Raw genomic sequence first — 14,086 nt, 5'->3', positions numbered from 1 at the left:
GCATAGATACATTATATTTTTTTAGATATACTCTACTTTTATATCTTTGCAAAATGTCTTGGACTCTCTGGAACTCATATCTTCAGACTATACCAAAATAACCTAGCTCATAGTTTTCAATGAATAAGTAAATTCTCTGTCCTCAAAAGAGCTCATATTCTTGAAAGAAGACAACAGATACATACAATAAATTACAATACTTTGAGCGCTGTAATAAAGCTGTGTAGAAAGGAAGTTTTAAGAGGTGGTAATCAGGTTAGTTAAGGAAAGCAGGAATACACCAAGGTAAGATGAGGGAAAATCTAAGCTTTTCAAAGACAAGGGAAAAAGCCAGAATACATCATATCTGACAAATGCAAGCAGAACATTAACACAATGTAGAATGAATGGAAGGCAATAGTGAGGGGGAAATGTAACTAGAATTCACTACAACACCAAAAGTTTCCTAAACCAGAACTCAAGAGTAGCAAACTTTCTAAAAGTAGCTATATGGCAGCCACAGCTGTTGCTAGTAAAATCACAGTCCTTCTCCTCCGTCAAAGCAAATTTATGCAAAGAAGAGTCCATTTCTATCTCTAGTCCTAGAAGTGATTTGGACAGTTTCTATGTCTCTTTCCTGGCTCCCCTCTCCCTATGCTCTTCTATTGGAAGAAACTCACCCTAACTTCCAAGGGGAAAAAAATAAAATTAAAGACAAAGAGCAAAGGAATTTACCTTCCATAGACTCGTTTGCCTTCTAGAAGAAATGCTACTCTCTGTACACAGCTATAACTAAACAAACATTGTAACTTCAAATTAGACCTTAACCTAAGGCTGCCCAAGCAAAATCATTGCTGAACTACTCAAGTGTTGAACAACTCTATAAAACATTTATTTACCAGGAAAAAATTTAAGTTCCTATCTCACATAAACACAAAAATAAATTCCAGAAGCATTAGAATATAAAATACCACAAAAGGGATTAGGGATATAGCTCAGTTTGTAGAGTGTTTGCCTTGGAAGCACAAGGCCCTGGGTTCAACCCCCAGCACCGCAAAACAAAAAACAAAAAAAACACAAAAGCACAAAACATTGGACTAACTCATAGTCCTGTAATACGGAAGGCCTTAAAGACAAGAAACATAGAAGCTACAAAAGAAAAAAAATTGATAATTAACAACATAAAAATGCAACACTTCAGTAAAGCAGAGCATATGATAAAAGACACTAAGGGACAATCTATAAACTAGAGGTATGGAAACACTTGTAACATAAGAAGACAAACTGTTAACATCTATAAAATACAAAGATAAGATAAATCAGTGTTTTTAAAGTCAACAGAAAAAAGAGCAAATGTATACAATCCATGTAATTTTTTAGTTTCCTTTTTTTTTTGGGGGGGGGGGGGACTGTTAAGGATTGAACCCAGGGTCTAACATGTGCTAGGCAAGTGCTTTACCACTAGGCTACATTCCCAGCTCCAACTCACATAATTTGTTGAGTAAACATATCTGTTCAAAAAAAGATTAAAGAAAGAAATAATACAAATTCCAGTGAGATTTAACAGACTGGTGATTCTTTTTCTTATTTTTTTTAATTAAATTTATTTTTAACTGATATATAAAAATTGTAATGTCTCATGGAGTAATATGATATTTCAATACACGTATATGTTGTGTAATATTTAAATCAGGTTAAGCATCTCTACCTGCTCAAATATTTATCATTTCTTTATGGTAAAAACTTTCAAAATCCTTTCTTCTAGCTTTTTTAAATGTACAGTACATTATCATAAGTTTTTTTAATTCACATTAAGTATTGGCAAGGATGTCAGAAAATGGTTGCAAACACTACTGATGCAAACATAAATGAGCACTAATTTTTGGTGTACAATATGGATTAAAGTTTCCATTGTACCTAAGTTTAAAACAGCAACTCTACATCTAGATTTAAATACAACAGGAAGATTAAAACAAGATATAGAAAGAAAGAAAGATAGATAGATAAACAATGTAAACAGCAAGACTCTAGTAACAAGAATTACAAATAAGATAAAATTTTATCCATCAATAATGGATTGATGAAATAAGCTACAAGGAAAATGCAGCTTTGAGGTCACAACTTTTTTTTTCACTAGGGATTGAATTCAGGATCTTCTGCATGCCAGGCAAGCACTTTACCCCTAAGCTATGTTCCAGCCCTAGAACTATGCAGCTTTGAAAAGACTAAAACAGTGGGGTGCAGGTGGTAATAATGCTAGTAATCCCAGTGACCAGTGACTTGGGAAGTTAAGCAGGAAGATCACAAATCTGAGGCCAGGCTCCTCATCAACTTAGCAAGGTTAGCAAGGCCCTAAGAAACATATCCAGACCATATCTCAAAATAAAAATAAAAATGGCTGGGGATAAAACTCTGTATTAAAGTATCCCTGGGTTAAATCCCCAGAAAGGAGAGAGAGAGAGAAAGAAAGAGAGAGAGAGAGAGAGAGAGAGAGAGAGAGAGAGAGAGAGAGAGAGGAGAGAAGGTGGGGGGGAAGGGAGATAGAAAGAGAAGGGGAGAGGAGGGGAGGAAAGAGTAAGAAAGAAAGAAAGGAAGGAACAAACTAAGAGACGGAGGGAGAGAGAAGGAAAACAGAGAAAGCAAGAAAGCTACATAGCTAGCTAGCTAGGAAGCTAGCTAAAAGTGGTATCGGGCTTATAGAGTGACATGAGAAAACACTGCAAAATGCTGAATTTAAAAAGTTGCAGCTTATTTACTGATCATATCTTTATCTTCTTTAAAAGTGCATGTATTTAAAGAGTGGGAATGGGGATATTCTCACTTTCTATTTCAATATACTGTATTCTTTTACTATTTTTACAATGAGCATGTTTAACTTTAATATTATTACTTTATGAAGCCATACCAAAAGTAGGAAATGATTTATAATATGTCTTAAATCCTAATTGCTCTTGTCCTTTATAAAGTCTTGACAGTGCCACCACGATTCTGAAAAACAGAAAGAAGATGCTCAAGGATCTAATTCAAAGCATGCCCTAAGTGTCATGTCTGCAATCTCCAACTTCCAATAAGCTATCTTGAGATTTAAACACTACAAAAGCATACAGCATCCTTACCAACACTGTTATGGTCTTTTTTTTTTTTTTTTTTTTTTTTTTTTTTTTTTTTTTTTTTTGCGGTGCTGGGGATTGAACCCAGGGCCTTGTGCCTTGCAAGGCAAGCACTCTACCAACTGAGCTATCTCCCCAGCCCATGCCATGATCAGTCTTCTTAATGTCAGTTATTCTAATAGATGTACAATGGTAAATGGTTTTAATTTGCGATTTATTTTGTCCATTTTGACAATACAGCATATAAAGATTAGAGTATAAATCTATGGATTACTTTGGTGAAAATCGACATTTTAACAAAGTTAAGTCTTCCAACCCATGAAAAAGATAGTTAATTCTCATTATTGAGGTAATGATGTGCCAGTGATAGATATGTTCTATAAAGTTGCAACCAACAGTGAGTTCATGGATACTGAACTCACATACCAGGGCAAATACAAAGTTAGATTCCTACAAGCCACTGGTCACATTTTTGTCAATTGATCCGTATATAATCTTGTTTTATATGTGTTTCTGTTTAAAGACCCCCAATAAATATATACACACACTTTCATATATTTGTAAATAAACACATATTTGGCTGATTAATACTGAACTCACAGCCAACAACCCAGTAATTGTGCCTGAATGAAGATTACCTAACATATGTATTTTCTCCATAAGGCATATCAGAGCCTTCTTGGGCTTAGGAATACTATATTAGAACTTAAAAACTACAACTGAGAGCCATTTTAAACAATGAAATAAACAAGAAGCACAGAAATGCAAAAAATGTGACACTAAATAATCCAAGATAAGGTCACTTGCTTACATATGAAAGCTGAAACAAGACAGCAGAATGTGGACTTGTTCATTTTCACCACTCTGCAAGTATCTGCAAATCACCACAAAAATTAAAAAATATTGATTTGGGGATTACAAATGCATTTTAATAAAGAGGCCAATTCACAAATAAGAAATCCATGAACAATGAAAATCAATCATATTTCTCTATTTAGGCAGTTTAATTTCTCTTAGCAATGCTGTTTTTAATCCCAACATTATTAAATTTATCTATATGTATTTCACATTTTGATGCTACTGAAAATATTTACAGAAACACAATTGGTTTTTGTATATCCTGCAATTTTTTTTTTTTTTTTTTTTTTTAGTATTGGGGCTTGAACCCAGGGGTGCTCTACCACTGAGCTACATCCCCAGCCCTTTTGCCCTTTTTAATCTTTATTTTAAGACAGGGTCTCACTAAGTGACGTAGGGTCTCAAATTTATGAACCTCCTGCCTTAGCCCCCCAAGTCACTAGGATTACAAGTGGCTTATATTCTGCAATCTTGCTATAATCATTCATTAGTTACAGCAGAATTCTGCCAGATTTGCCCAATTGTACTGGCTAAAACCACCAGGCAAATGCTGAATAGTGCTAGTGAAAATGGGTATTTCTGTCTTCTTGGGTTTTCTTAAAAAGTGTTCAATTTGGACTACTGAAGTTTATCATAGATATGCATTATAAATTATGGAAGTTCACTTCCATTTCTAGTTTGCTAAGTGTTTTCAAGAACAGATACTAAATTTTGTCAAGTGATTTCTATCAAGAATGATAACGCAATTTTTACTTTATAGTTTAATATGGTTATTACATTAATTGATTTGTTTGAATGTTAAACCAACCCTGTATTGCTAGGATAAACCACACGTAGTCAATGATACACTATCCTTTCCATATACTGATGAATTAGAATTGCTAAAACTTGTTTTAGATTTCTGCAATTATGTTTGTGAAAAGTATTACTCTTCAGTTTTCTTATTGTCTTTGGCTCTTGTATCCCAGTAATCCTGACATCACAAACCTTAAAAAATATTTCCATTGCTTCAATATTTTATAATGTTTTATAAAATTGATATTTCTTCCTTAAGTGTCTGTTAAAATTAATCAGTTAAACTATCTAGATCTTTCTTTGTGAGAGGATTTTAACCAACTAAAATGTCTATTTTTTTAAACATATAAAGCTATTTAGGTTACCTATTTTCTTTGGCTTCCTTTGGGATTAATTTGCTCTTCTTAAGGTGAAAGTTGAAATCATTTGAGAGCTTTCTTCTTTTCTGATATTTAGTGCTATAAATTTCCAAAACCAAGACCTAGTATAGCAACATCTTCTAATATGTCATATTGACATTATCATTCAGCTTAAAATACTTCCTGCTTTTCCCTTTCATTTCTCCTTTTATAATCATGGGTTGTTTGTGTGTTACTTAATTTCTAAATATTTGGGGATTTTCAAAGATCATTCTGCTAATGATTTAATTTCACTGTAATCAGAAAACATTCTTTCTGGGGCTGGAGATGTGGCTCAGTGGTAGAGCACTTGCCTGGCATGCATGAGGCCCTGGGTTCGATCCTCAGCACCACATACATACATATAAATAAATAAATAAATATCCATTGACAACTAAAAAGTATTTTAAAAAATTCTATGACCTGGATCCTTTTGAACTCACTAAGAATTGTTTCATGGCCTACAAAAGTGTCATCTTGGTAAATGTTATGTATGAACTTGTAAACAAGTGTGTATTCTGCTCTTCTTAGGTAGGGTATGCTATAAAAGCAATGTCAAGTCTACTGTATCTTTGGTGCCTTTTTGTCCTATTTTTTTTTTAATATATATATCAATTATTGAGAGAAATTACTGAAATGAACTTCTTTATCCCTGGTAATGGTCCTTGCTCTAAAATCTACTTTGAACCACTTCAAATTTCTTTTTAGGTTACCATGTTGTATTTTTTCTATTCTTTAAATCTACCTGTGTTTATATTTCTTTAGGCAAGCATACAGATATCTTGCTGTTTTATACAATCTGAAAATATCAACCTTTAAATCTGGGGGTTTACAGCATTTACATTTTTTTAATTTGTTCCTTTTAGATATATGACAATAGAGTACATTCTGATATAATATGCCTACACAGAGTGTAGCTTATTCTTATTAGGATTCCATTCTTGTGGTTGTACATGATGTGAAGTTTCACAGGTCATGTATTTATATATGAACATAGAGAAGTTATGTCTGATTCATTCTCGTCTTTTCTATTCCTATCCCTATTCCCTTCCCTTCATCCCCCTTTGTCTAATCCAATGAACTTCTGTTTTTCCCCATTTACTGTGTGTTAGCATCCAAATATCAGAGAGGACATTCAGCTTTTTTTTTTTTTTTTTTTTTGGATTGGCTTATTTCACTTAGCATGATATTCTCCCATTCCACCCAAATACCAGCAAATGCCATAATTTCATTCTTCTTTATGGCTGAGTAATATTCCATTGTGTATATATACCATATTTTCTTTATCGATTCATCCGTTGAAGGGCACCAAGGTTGGTTCCATAGTTTAGCTATTGTGAATCGAGCTGCTACAAACACTGATGTGGCTGCATCACTTGAGTATGCTGATTTTGAAGTTCTTTGGGTATATACCAAGGAGTGGGACAACTGGGTCAAATGGTAGTTCCATTCCAAGTTTTCTGAGGAATCTCCGTACTGCTTTCTAGAGTGGTTGCACCAATTTGCACTCCCAACAGCAATGTATCAATGTACCCTTTTTCCCACATCCTCGCCAACTTATTGTTACTTGTATTCTTGATAATTGCCATTCTGACTGGAGTGAGATGAAATCTCAGTGCAGTCTTATTGCATTTCTCTAATTGCTAGATATGTTGAACATCTTTTCATATATTTGTTGATCATTTGTATTTCTTCTGTGAAGTGCCTGTTCAGTTTCTTTGCCCATTATTGACTGGGTTGTTTGTTTTTCGTTAAGTTTTTTTTGAGCTATTTGTATATCCTAGAGATTAATGCTCTATCTGAGGTGCAGGTAGCAAAGATTTTCTCCCATTCTGTAGGTTCTCTCTTTATGTTCCTGATTTTTTCCTTTGCTGTGAAGAAGCTTTTTAGTTTGATAGCATTCCATTTACTGACTCTTGATTTTACTTCTTGCATTTTAGGTAGACTATTTACATTTAATGTGATTATTCATACAGTTACTTTGAGTCTATCATTTTACTATTTGTTTTATTTGTGCTATCTGGTCTTTGCTTTTTCATCTTTTCTTGGTTTTTGCTGGATTATGTTGTTGATTCCAATTTATGTCCCTATTTTTGGATTATTAGTTACAATTATGTATTTAGCTGTTTTCATGGCTGCTCTGTCATAGTATACTATCTTTAACTTATAAATCTACCCTCAAGTGATATTAAATTCCCTCATGTAGAGCATAAAAACTGTAATAGTACACTTACATTTCTCCCTCTCTGCCATTGGGCTATTGCTGTCATACAGTTTACTTTTATGTATGTCATAAAACCACAATAACTTTTTAATATTTTTACTTCAGTCAATTATCATTTAAGGCAATTATGAAGGAAAAAAGATTTAAGTATTTGTTATTTATGGCATACTTCTTTTATGTAAATCCGTTATCTGCACTGAGTATGATTTTCCTACTGAATGAAGGAGAACTTAATTTTCTTCTAGATGGGGAATATTAGTGATGCATTCATTCAGCATCTGTGTATTTGAAAATGTTTATCTCATCTTTGTTTTTGAAACCTATTTTCACAATACAGAACTCTAGGTTGATACTTTTCATCTTTCTGTACTTCAAAGATGTTTCTCCATTTCCTGCTTTTGTCAGTTTTTTTGTTTGTTCATTTGTTTGTTTAGTACCAGGGATTGAACCCTGGGGTGTTTAACCACTAAGCCACAGACCTTTTTATTTTATGTTTTGAAAGAGAGTCTCTCTAAGTCATTTAGGGACTCACTTAGTTGCAGAGGCTGACCTTGAACTTGCAATCTTTCTGCCTCAGCCTTCCAAGCTGCTGGGATTACAGGCATGTGCCACCACATCTGGCTCCTTGATCACATCTTAATCTTTGCTCCTCTGCACATAATATGACCAAGTCTCTGGCCACTTTTAAGATTTTCTTTTTAACATTTGCATTCAGCAATATGACAATGACATACCTTGATATTATTTTATATTTCTTACACTTGGAATTCATTTAATTTCTTGGATTTATAGGTTTCTGGTTTCACTAAGTCTAGAAAGGTTTTAGTCATTATTTTCTGAAATACTTTTATCTGTGCCCTGCTTCCCTCAGGAACTTCAATTCCTCATACATGTGGCTGCTTGAAGGTACCCTACACATTGCTGATGCTTCTTAATTTTAAAAATTATTTTTTTCTGTGTTTCATTCTTGATGGTTTCTATTGCTGTGTCTTCAAGTTCATTAGTTATTTTTCTAGCAATGTCAAATTTCACTTTAATCTCATCTGGCATATTTTTCTTCTCAGATGTAGTTTTCATCTCTGTAAGTTTCATACTGGTCTTTTTGTATTATCTATATCTCTGACTTCTTGAACATATGAATATTGTCCTGTTAATTCTATCATCTGTGTCACCTCTGTGCTAGTTTTGATACATTATTCACTTTATTACAGGGCATTGTTTTCAAGTTTCTCTGCACACATAGAACTGAGAGAACGGACCTAAATAAATATCTATACATCCACATTCACAGTAGCACTGTTCACAATAACATAAAGGTAGAAGCAACCCAAATGTTCACCAACAATGAATGGATAAACAAAATGTGATGCTCTAATAAATATATTAGAATATTATTCAACCTTAAAAAGGAAGGAAATTGGGCTGGGGTTCTGGTTCAATGGTACAGCACTTTCCTAGCATGTGTGAGGCACTGGGTTCAATTCTCAACACCACATAAAAATAAATAAATAAAATAAAGGTAACGTGTTCATCTACAACTAAAAAAAAATTTCAAACATAAAAAGGAAGGAAATATAGTGTATGCTACAACATGAATGCATCTTGAAGACATTAAGCTAAAAAAAGCTTAAGCCAGTCACAATAATACTGCATGACTGTTTATATGAAGGTACTTAAGAGTAGTCAAATTCATAGAGACAGAAAGTAGAATGACAGTTGCAATGGGCTGGTGGGAGGGCAATGGGGAGTTGGTTTTAATGGGTATAATAGTTAATTTTAAAGGTTAATGGTTTAATGGGTATAATGCTCCAGTTTGGGAAAATGAAAAAAGGATCTAGAAATGATAGTGATGGTTGCAGGACAATATACATGCACTTAATGTCACAGAACTGTACACTTAAGAATGGTTATAATGATAAACTTATGTATATTTTAACATAATTAAGAAACACAAGAAAAAATCACTTCTTTCTGAAAAGTATTTTCAATAGCAATAGAATGCTACTTTAATAAATATTTTTCTTTCATTACTTTAAAGATGTTACACCACTTTCTTGTGGTCCACAGTTTCTAAGAAAAGGTCTGTGGTAATCCTTCTCTGTATTTCTGTTCAGGGTTGGGCAGTAGATCAGTGGTAGAGTGCTTACCTGGCATGTGTGAGGCAAAAACAAAAACAAAACACCTCTCTATTTATAATGTTTCTTTTTACCTCACATTCCTTGAAAGATTTTCTTTCAGTATCACTGGTTTCCAGCAATTTGATTATGATGAGACTTGGTGTGCATCTTTAATGTTTCTTCCATTTCATGCTCATTGACTTCTTAGATCTGTGGGTTTATAGTTTTCACTAAACATAGAAGGTTTTTCAATCATTATTTCTTCTAATATTTTGTCTATTCCCCTCCCTACTACTGGGGCTCTACTTACATGTTATCTCAGACCACCTGACATCATCCCACAGCTCACTGATGTACCACTATTGTTTCAGTCTTTCCACCCTATGTATCACTTTGAATAGCCACAATTTCTATGTATTCGAGCTCCCTAATCTTTTCTTCTAGAGACTTATGTGCTATTAACCCTATGTCCGTCCCATCATCCTATACAAAGGACACATATAAAAACTCAAATTGAGAAACTGTTTAGGGTTTTTTGAGGAGCCCTATATATACAACAAGGAGACATAATAGGCTAATTCCATTCAGTATTTTTTAATTTCAGATATTGCACTCAACCTCTAGAAATTGCATTTGGGAATATTTTTGTATATTCTACCTATTTTTACATCATGTTCCTGATTTCCTTTCTCTTGAACATTTAGAGCACCTTTGTCACACCTTTGTCTGCTAATCAATCACCAATCTTTCTAATCAGTGATTTATTTATCTTGGCTATGAATGATGTGTGCTTTCTTCTTTGTAAACATTTTAATTTTTATGGAAATGAAATCAACATAACATCAATATCAAATTAATCCATTTCAAGTGAACAATACAGTAACATTTAGTACATTCACAATATTGTTCAACAATCACCTATATCTAGCCCAAAACATTATTACTCCATGAGGAAACTGCATGCCCATTAGGCAGTGTTACCCATTCCTCCTCACCCCTTAGGCCCTGGCAACCATCAATCTGCATTCTATCTCCATGGATTATGTATTCCGGAGTTTTCATATAAATGAAATCATACTGCTTGATTTCTTTCATTTAAAATTGTTTTCAAGGTTCTTCTGCATTGTGGCATGTATTAGTACATCATTTTCTTTCTATGGCTAAGCAATATTATATGGAATGTAAGTAAAATAAATGCACCCATTCATTCATTGATGGGTATTTGGGATGTTTCCACAATTTATCTACTGAAAATAGTACTACTATGAACATGCAGGTATACATTTATTTGAGTAAATTGTTTCATATGCATATCTAAGAATGGAATTTCTGGGTCAGATGACAATTTAGTTTGAGGAACAAACACTTTTCCACAATAGCTTAGCTATTTAATATTCCCACCAGCAATATAAGAGAGTTTCAGTTTCTCCACATCTATACCAAAACTTGATATTGTTGGAGTCTTGATTCTAGCCATCCTAGTAGGCATGAAGTAGTACCTCATTGTGGTTTTCATTTGCATTTCTCTGATCATGAATGATGCTGAATATCTCTTATCATGTTCACCTTGGCTACCAGGATATCCTCTTTTGAGAATAGTCTATTCAAGTCTTGCCTATTTTTTAGTTGGGTAGTCTTTTTGCTGTTGAGTTTTAGTTCTTATATTTAGGCCGCAGATCCATTTTGAGTTAATGTTTGTATACTGTATGAGGCAGGGATCCAACTTCATTGTTTTGCATGTATATTTCCAGGATAATTTGTTGAAGAAATTATTCTTTCCCCATTGAATGGTCCTGTCACTGTCAAAACTCAATTGCATACAGATGTACAGGTTTATTTCTGTACCCTCAATGCTATTTATTGGTGTGTGTGTGTGTGTGTGTGTGTGTTGTATGTGTGTTGCATGTGTGTCACTAGTATTACACTGTTTTGATTATTGTAGCTTTGTAGTAAGTATTTTTTCCCCTTTTTTGGAGGAGTGGAAGGAGGTGGTGTATTGGGAATTGAACCCAGGACCTCATGCATGCTACACAAGGGTTCTACCACTGAGTTGCATTTTTAGAGGGTTTTTTGTTTGTTTCTTTTTGTTTTTTTAAACCTTGAGACAAGGTCTTGCTAAGTTTTCCAGGCTGGTCTTAAAATTGAAACCTTCCTGCCGTAGCATCCTGAGTAGCTGGGATTACAGGTATGTGCTACCACGCCTAGTCGTACATTTTGAAACTGGGAAATATATGTTCCCCAACTTTCTTCTTCTTTTTCAAGACTGTTTTTAATATTTGGGCCTTTTGGGTTTCATGAATTTGAAGATCAGCTTCCCCATTTTTACAAAAAAGGTCATTAGAATATTGATAAAAATTACAATGAATCTGTAACTTGCTTTGGCTAGTAATGCCATCTTAACATTAAATTTTCTAATCCATGAACACAGTATGTCCTTTCATTTACCTAGATCCCCTTCTAATTGATTTCAACAACGTTTTCTACTTTTCAGTGCACACATATTTCATAAAGGAGTCTACTCCTTTTACTTTTGGATGTTACTTGTAATGGAACTTTAATTTCCTTTTTGGATTGTTCATTTCTGGCATACAGAAACACAACTATTTCTTTTGTGTCTATCTTGTACCTAAATATTTGCACAATTTTTTAATTAGCTTTTTTTTTTTTTTTTTTTTTTTGGGGTGCTGGGGATCGAACCCAGGGCCTTGTGCTTGCAAGGCAAGCACTCTACCGACTGAGCTATCTCCCCAGCCCCTTTAATTAGCTTTAAATGGAGTTTTTGAGGGTTGCTGTTTTATGGATTCACTATGGTCTCATTAAGTTGCTTAGGACCTCACTAAATTGCTGAGGCTGGTTTTAATCTGATCCTCCTGCCTCAGTCTCCTGAGTCACTAGGATTACAGACATGCACCACCACAACTGGCTAAGATCGTCCTTTTTTTTAATTAAATTTTTTATTTTTAAAATTTGGTCTAATTAGTCATACATGACAGTAGAATGCATTTAGACACATTGTACACAAATGAAGCACAACTTCTTCCTCTGGCTGAACACCGTGCAGAGTCACACCAGTAGTGTATTCATACATGTATACAGGGTAATAATGTCCATCTCATTCCATTGTCCTTTCCATCCCCTCACCCCCAACCCTCCCCTCACTCCCCTTCAAGATCTTTCTTTTTTAATGTAAGTATTTACTGCTATTAATTTCCCTCTGAGCATGTTTTCAATGCATCAAATACGTTTTTTTTTTTTTTTTTTTTTTTTTTAAATTTTCACTTGTCTCTAAGTATTTTCTAATTTCCTCTATGGTATTTTTACTTTGACCTACTAAGAATCTGTTTAATATCTGCACATAGTAATCCTTTGGTATCCTTGAGAGACTGGTTTCAGGGTCCCTCCCTAAAGGATACCAAAATCTGAGAATGTTCAATTCCCTTACATAAAATGGCAGAGTAGCTGGGTGTGGAGGCATATGCCTTTAATCCCAATGGCTCAGGAGGATGAGGCAGGAGGATCTTGAGTTCAAAGCCATCTTCAGCAACTTGAAGAGGCCCTAAGCAACTCAGCAAGACCCTGTCTCTCAATAAAATATAAAAAAGGGCTGGGGATGTGGCTCAGTGGTTAAGAGTCCCTGGGTTCAATCCACAGTACCAAATAAATAAAATGGCAGAATATTTGCACATAGCATATGTAAATCCTTCCATATAATTTGAATCATCTATAGATTACTTATAATATCTAATGAAATATAAATTCTATGTAAACAGTTGTTATACTTTATCATTTAAGGAACAAGGGGAAAAAGTCTATACACATTCTGTACAGATGCAATTTTTTTCCTAAAAGTTTTCAATCTGTACTTGATTGATTCCACAAATGCAGAACACACAAATATGGAGGGCTGACTGAATTTGTTAATTTTCTAAATTTTCTAGTATTCAATTAACTGACTTGATTTCTAACCTCATTTCACTGTCGTTAGAGAAGATACTTTTTTATCATTTCGATCTTTTTAAATTTACTGAACCATGCTTTGTGGCAAATGTTTCAACTGTACTTGAGAAAAATGGGTATCTGGTTGTTGCTTGATATTCTTAGTATGTCCGTCAGGCCTAGTTGGTTTATGCTATTGTTTGAATCTTCTCTTTCCTTACTGATCTTCTGTATGAAAGTTCTATCCATTACTGAAGGTGAGGCAAACATTTTAATTTTGTATTAAATGACAATAACTGTGAATTTAGCATTGTTGAATTCTGAATTGTATTCTTCTAGTGTTTGGTGCACAGTTACTTGAAATCACTTGGAATCTTCTGGGCCCCCTGTGCTACAAATCTTTCAGTGTAGGCTGTGAGAACACTATTTCTAACCTTATATAAGTTCTAGAAATTGTTTTTCTTACTGTTTTCCAGTAGTATTTTCTCTGGTGTCAAGCATCTATAAATCAGACTCAGTCAGACTCAAGGAGAACCTCCTGCAGATCTCCAGGATGCTCATACACTTGCTTTTTAATGTGTGTTCTCATTGTGTGTCCCCTGCATGCACCCCCTACACACACATAGCACATCATTTTCACTGGTACTCTGCCTTGCAATTCTTTTTTTT

At 34.2% G+C, this 14,086-nt stretch overlaps 1 protein-coding gene across 7 annotated transcripts in view; it reads right to left on the bottom strand.

Annotated features, from left to right (window-relative positions):
* The window catches only part of Stau2 (staufen double-stranded RNA binding protein 2), a 336,959-nt gene that overhangs the window by 306,020 nt on the left and 16,853 nt on the right, over positions 1–14,086 (bottom strand). The window contains exons 2-3 of one of the 7 annotated variants that reach the window (XM_047525221.1): positions 9,574–9,711; positions 2,885–2,967 (exon numbers count right to left, since the gene is read on the bottom strand). The exons of 5 other annotated variants lie outside the window; for them this stretch is intronic. The gene's annotated coding sequence lies outside the window, so the exon portion shown is untranslated. The remainder of the gene's footprint in view (positions 1–2,884; positions 2,968–9,573; positions 9,712–14,086) is intronic. One more of the 7 variants, XM_047525212.1, reaches the window with a different exon arrangement.

The sequence above is a fragment of the Sciurus carolinensis genome, chromosome 1, assembly GCF_902686445.1.
Source record: "Sciurus carolinensis chromosome 1, mSciCar1.2, whole genome shotgun sequence".
NCBI classification, from domain to species: domain Eukaryota; kingdom Metazoa; phylum Chordata; class Mammalia; order Rodentia; family Sciuridae; genus Sciurus; species Sciurus carolinensis.
Note: the sequence above shows the minus strand (reverse complement) of the source record. Positions and strands in the feature narration are given on the sequence as shown.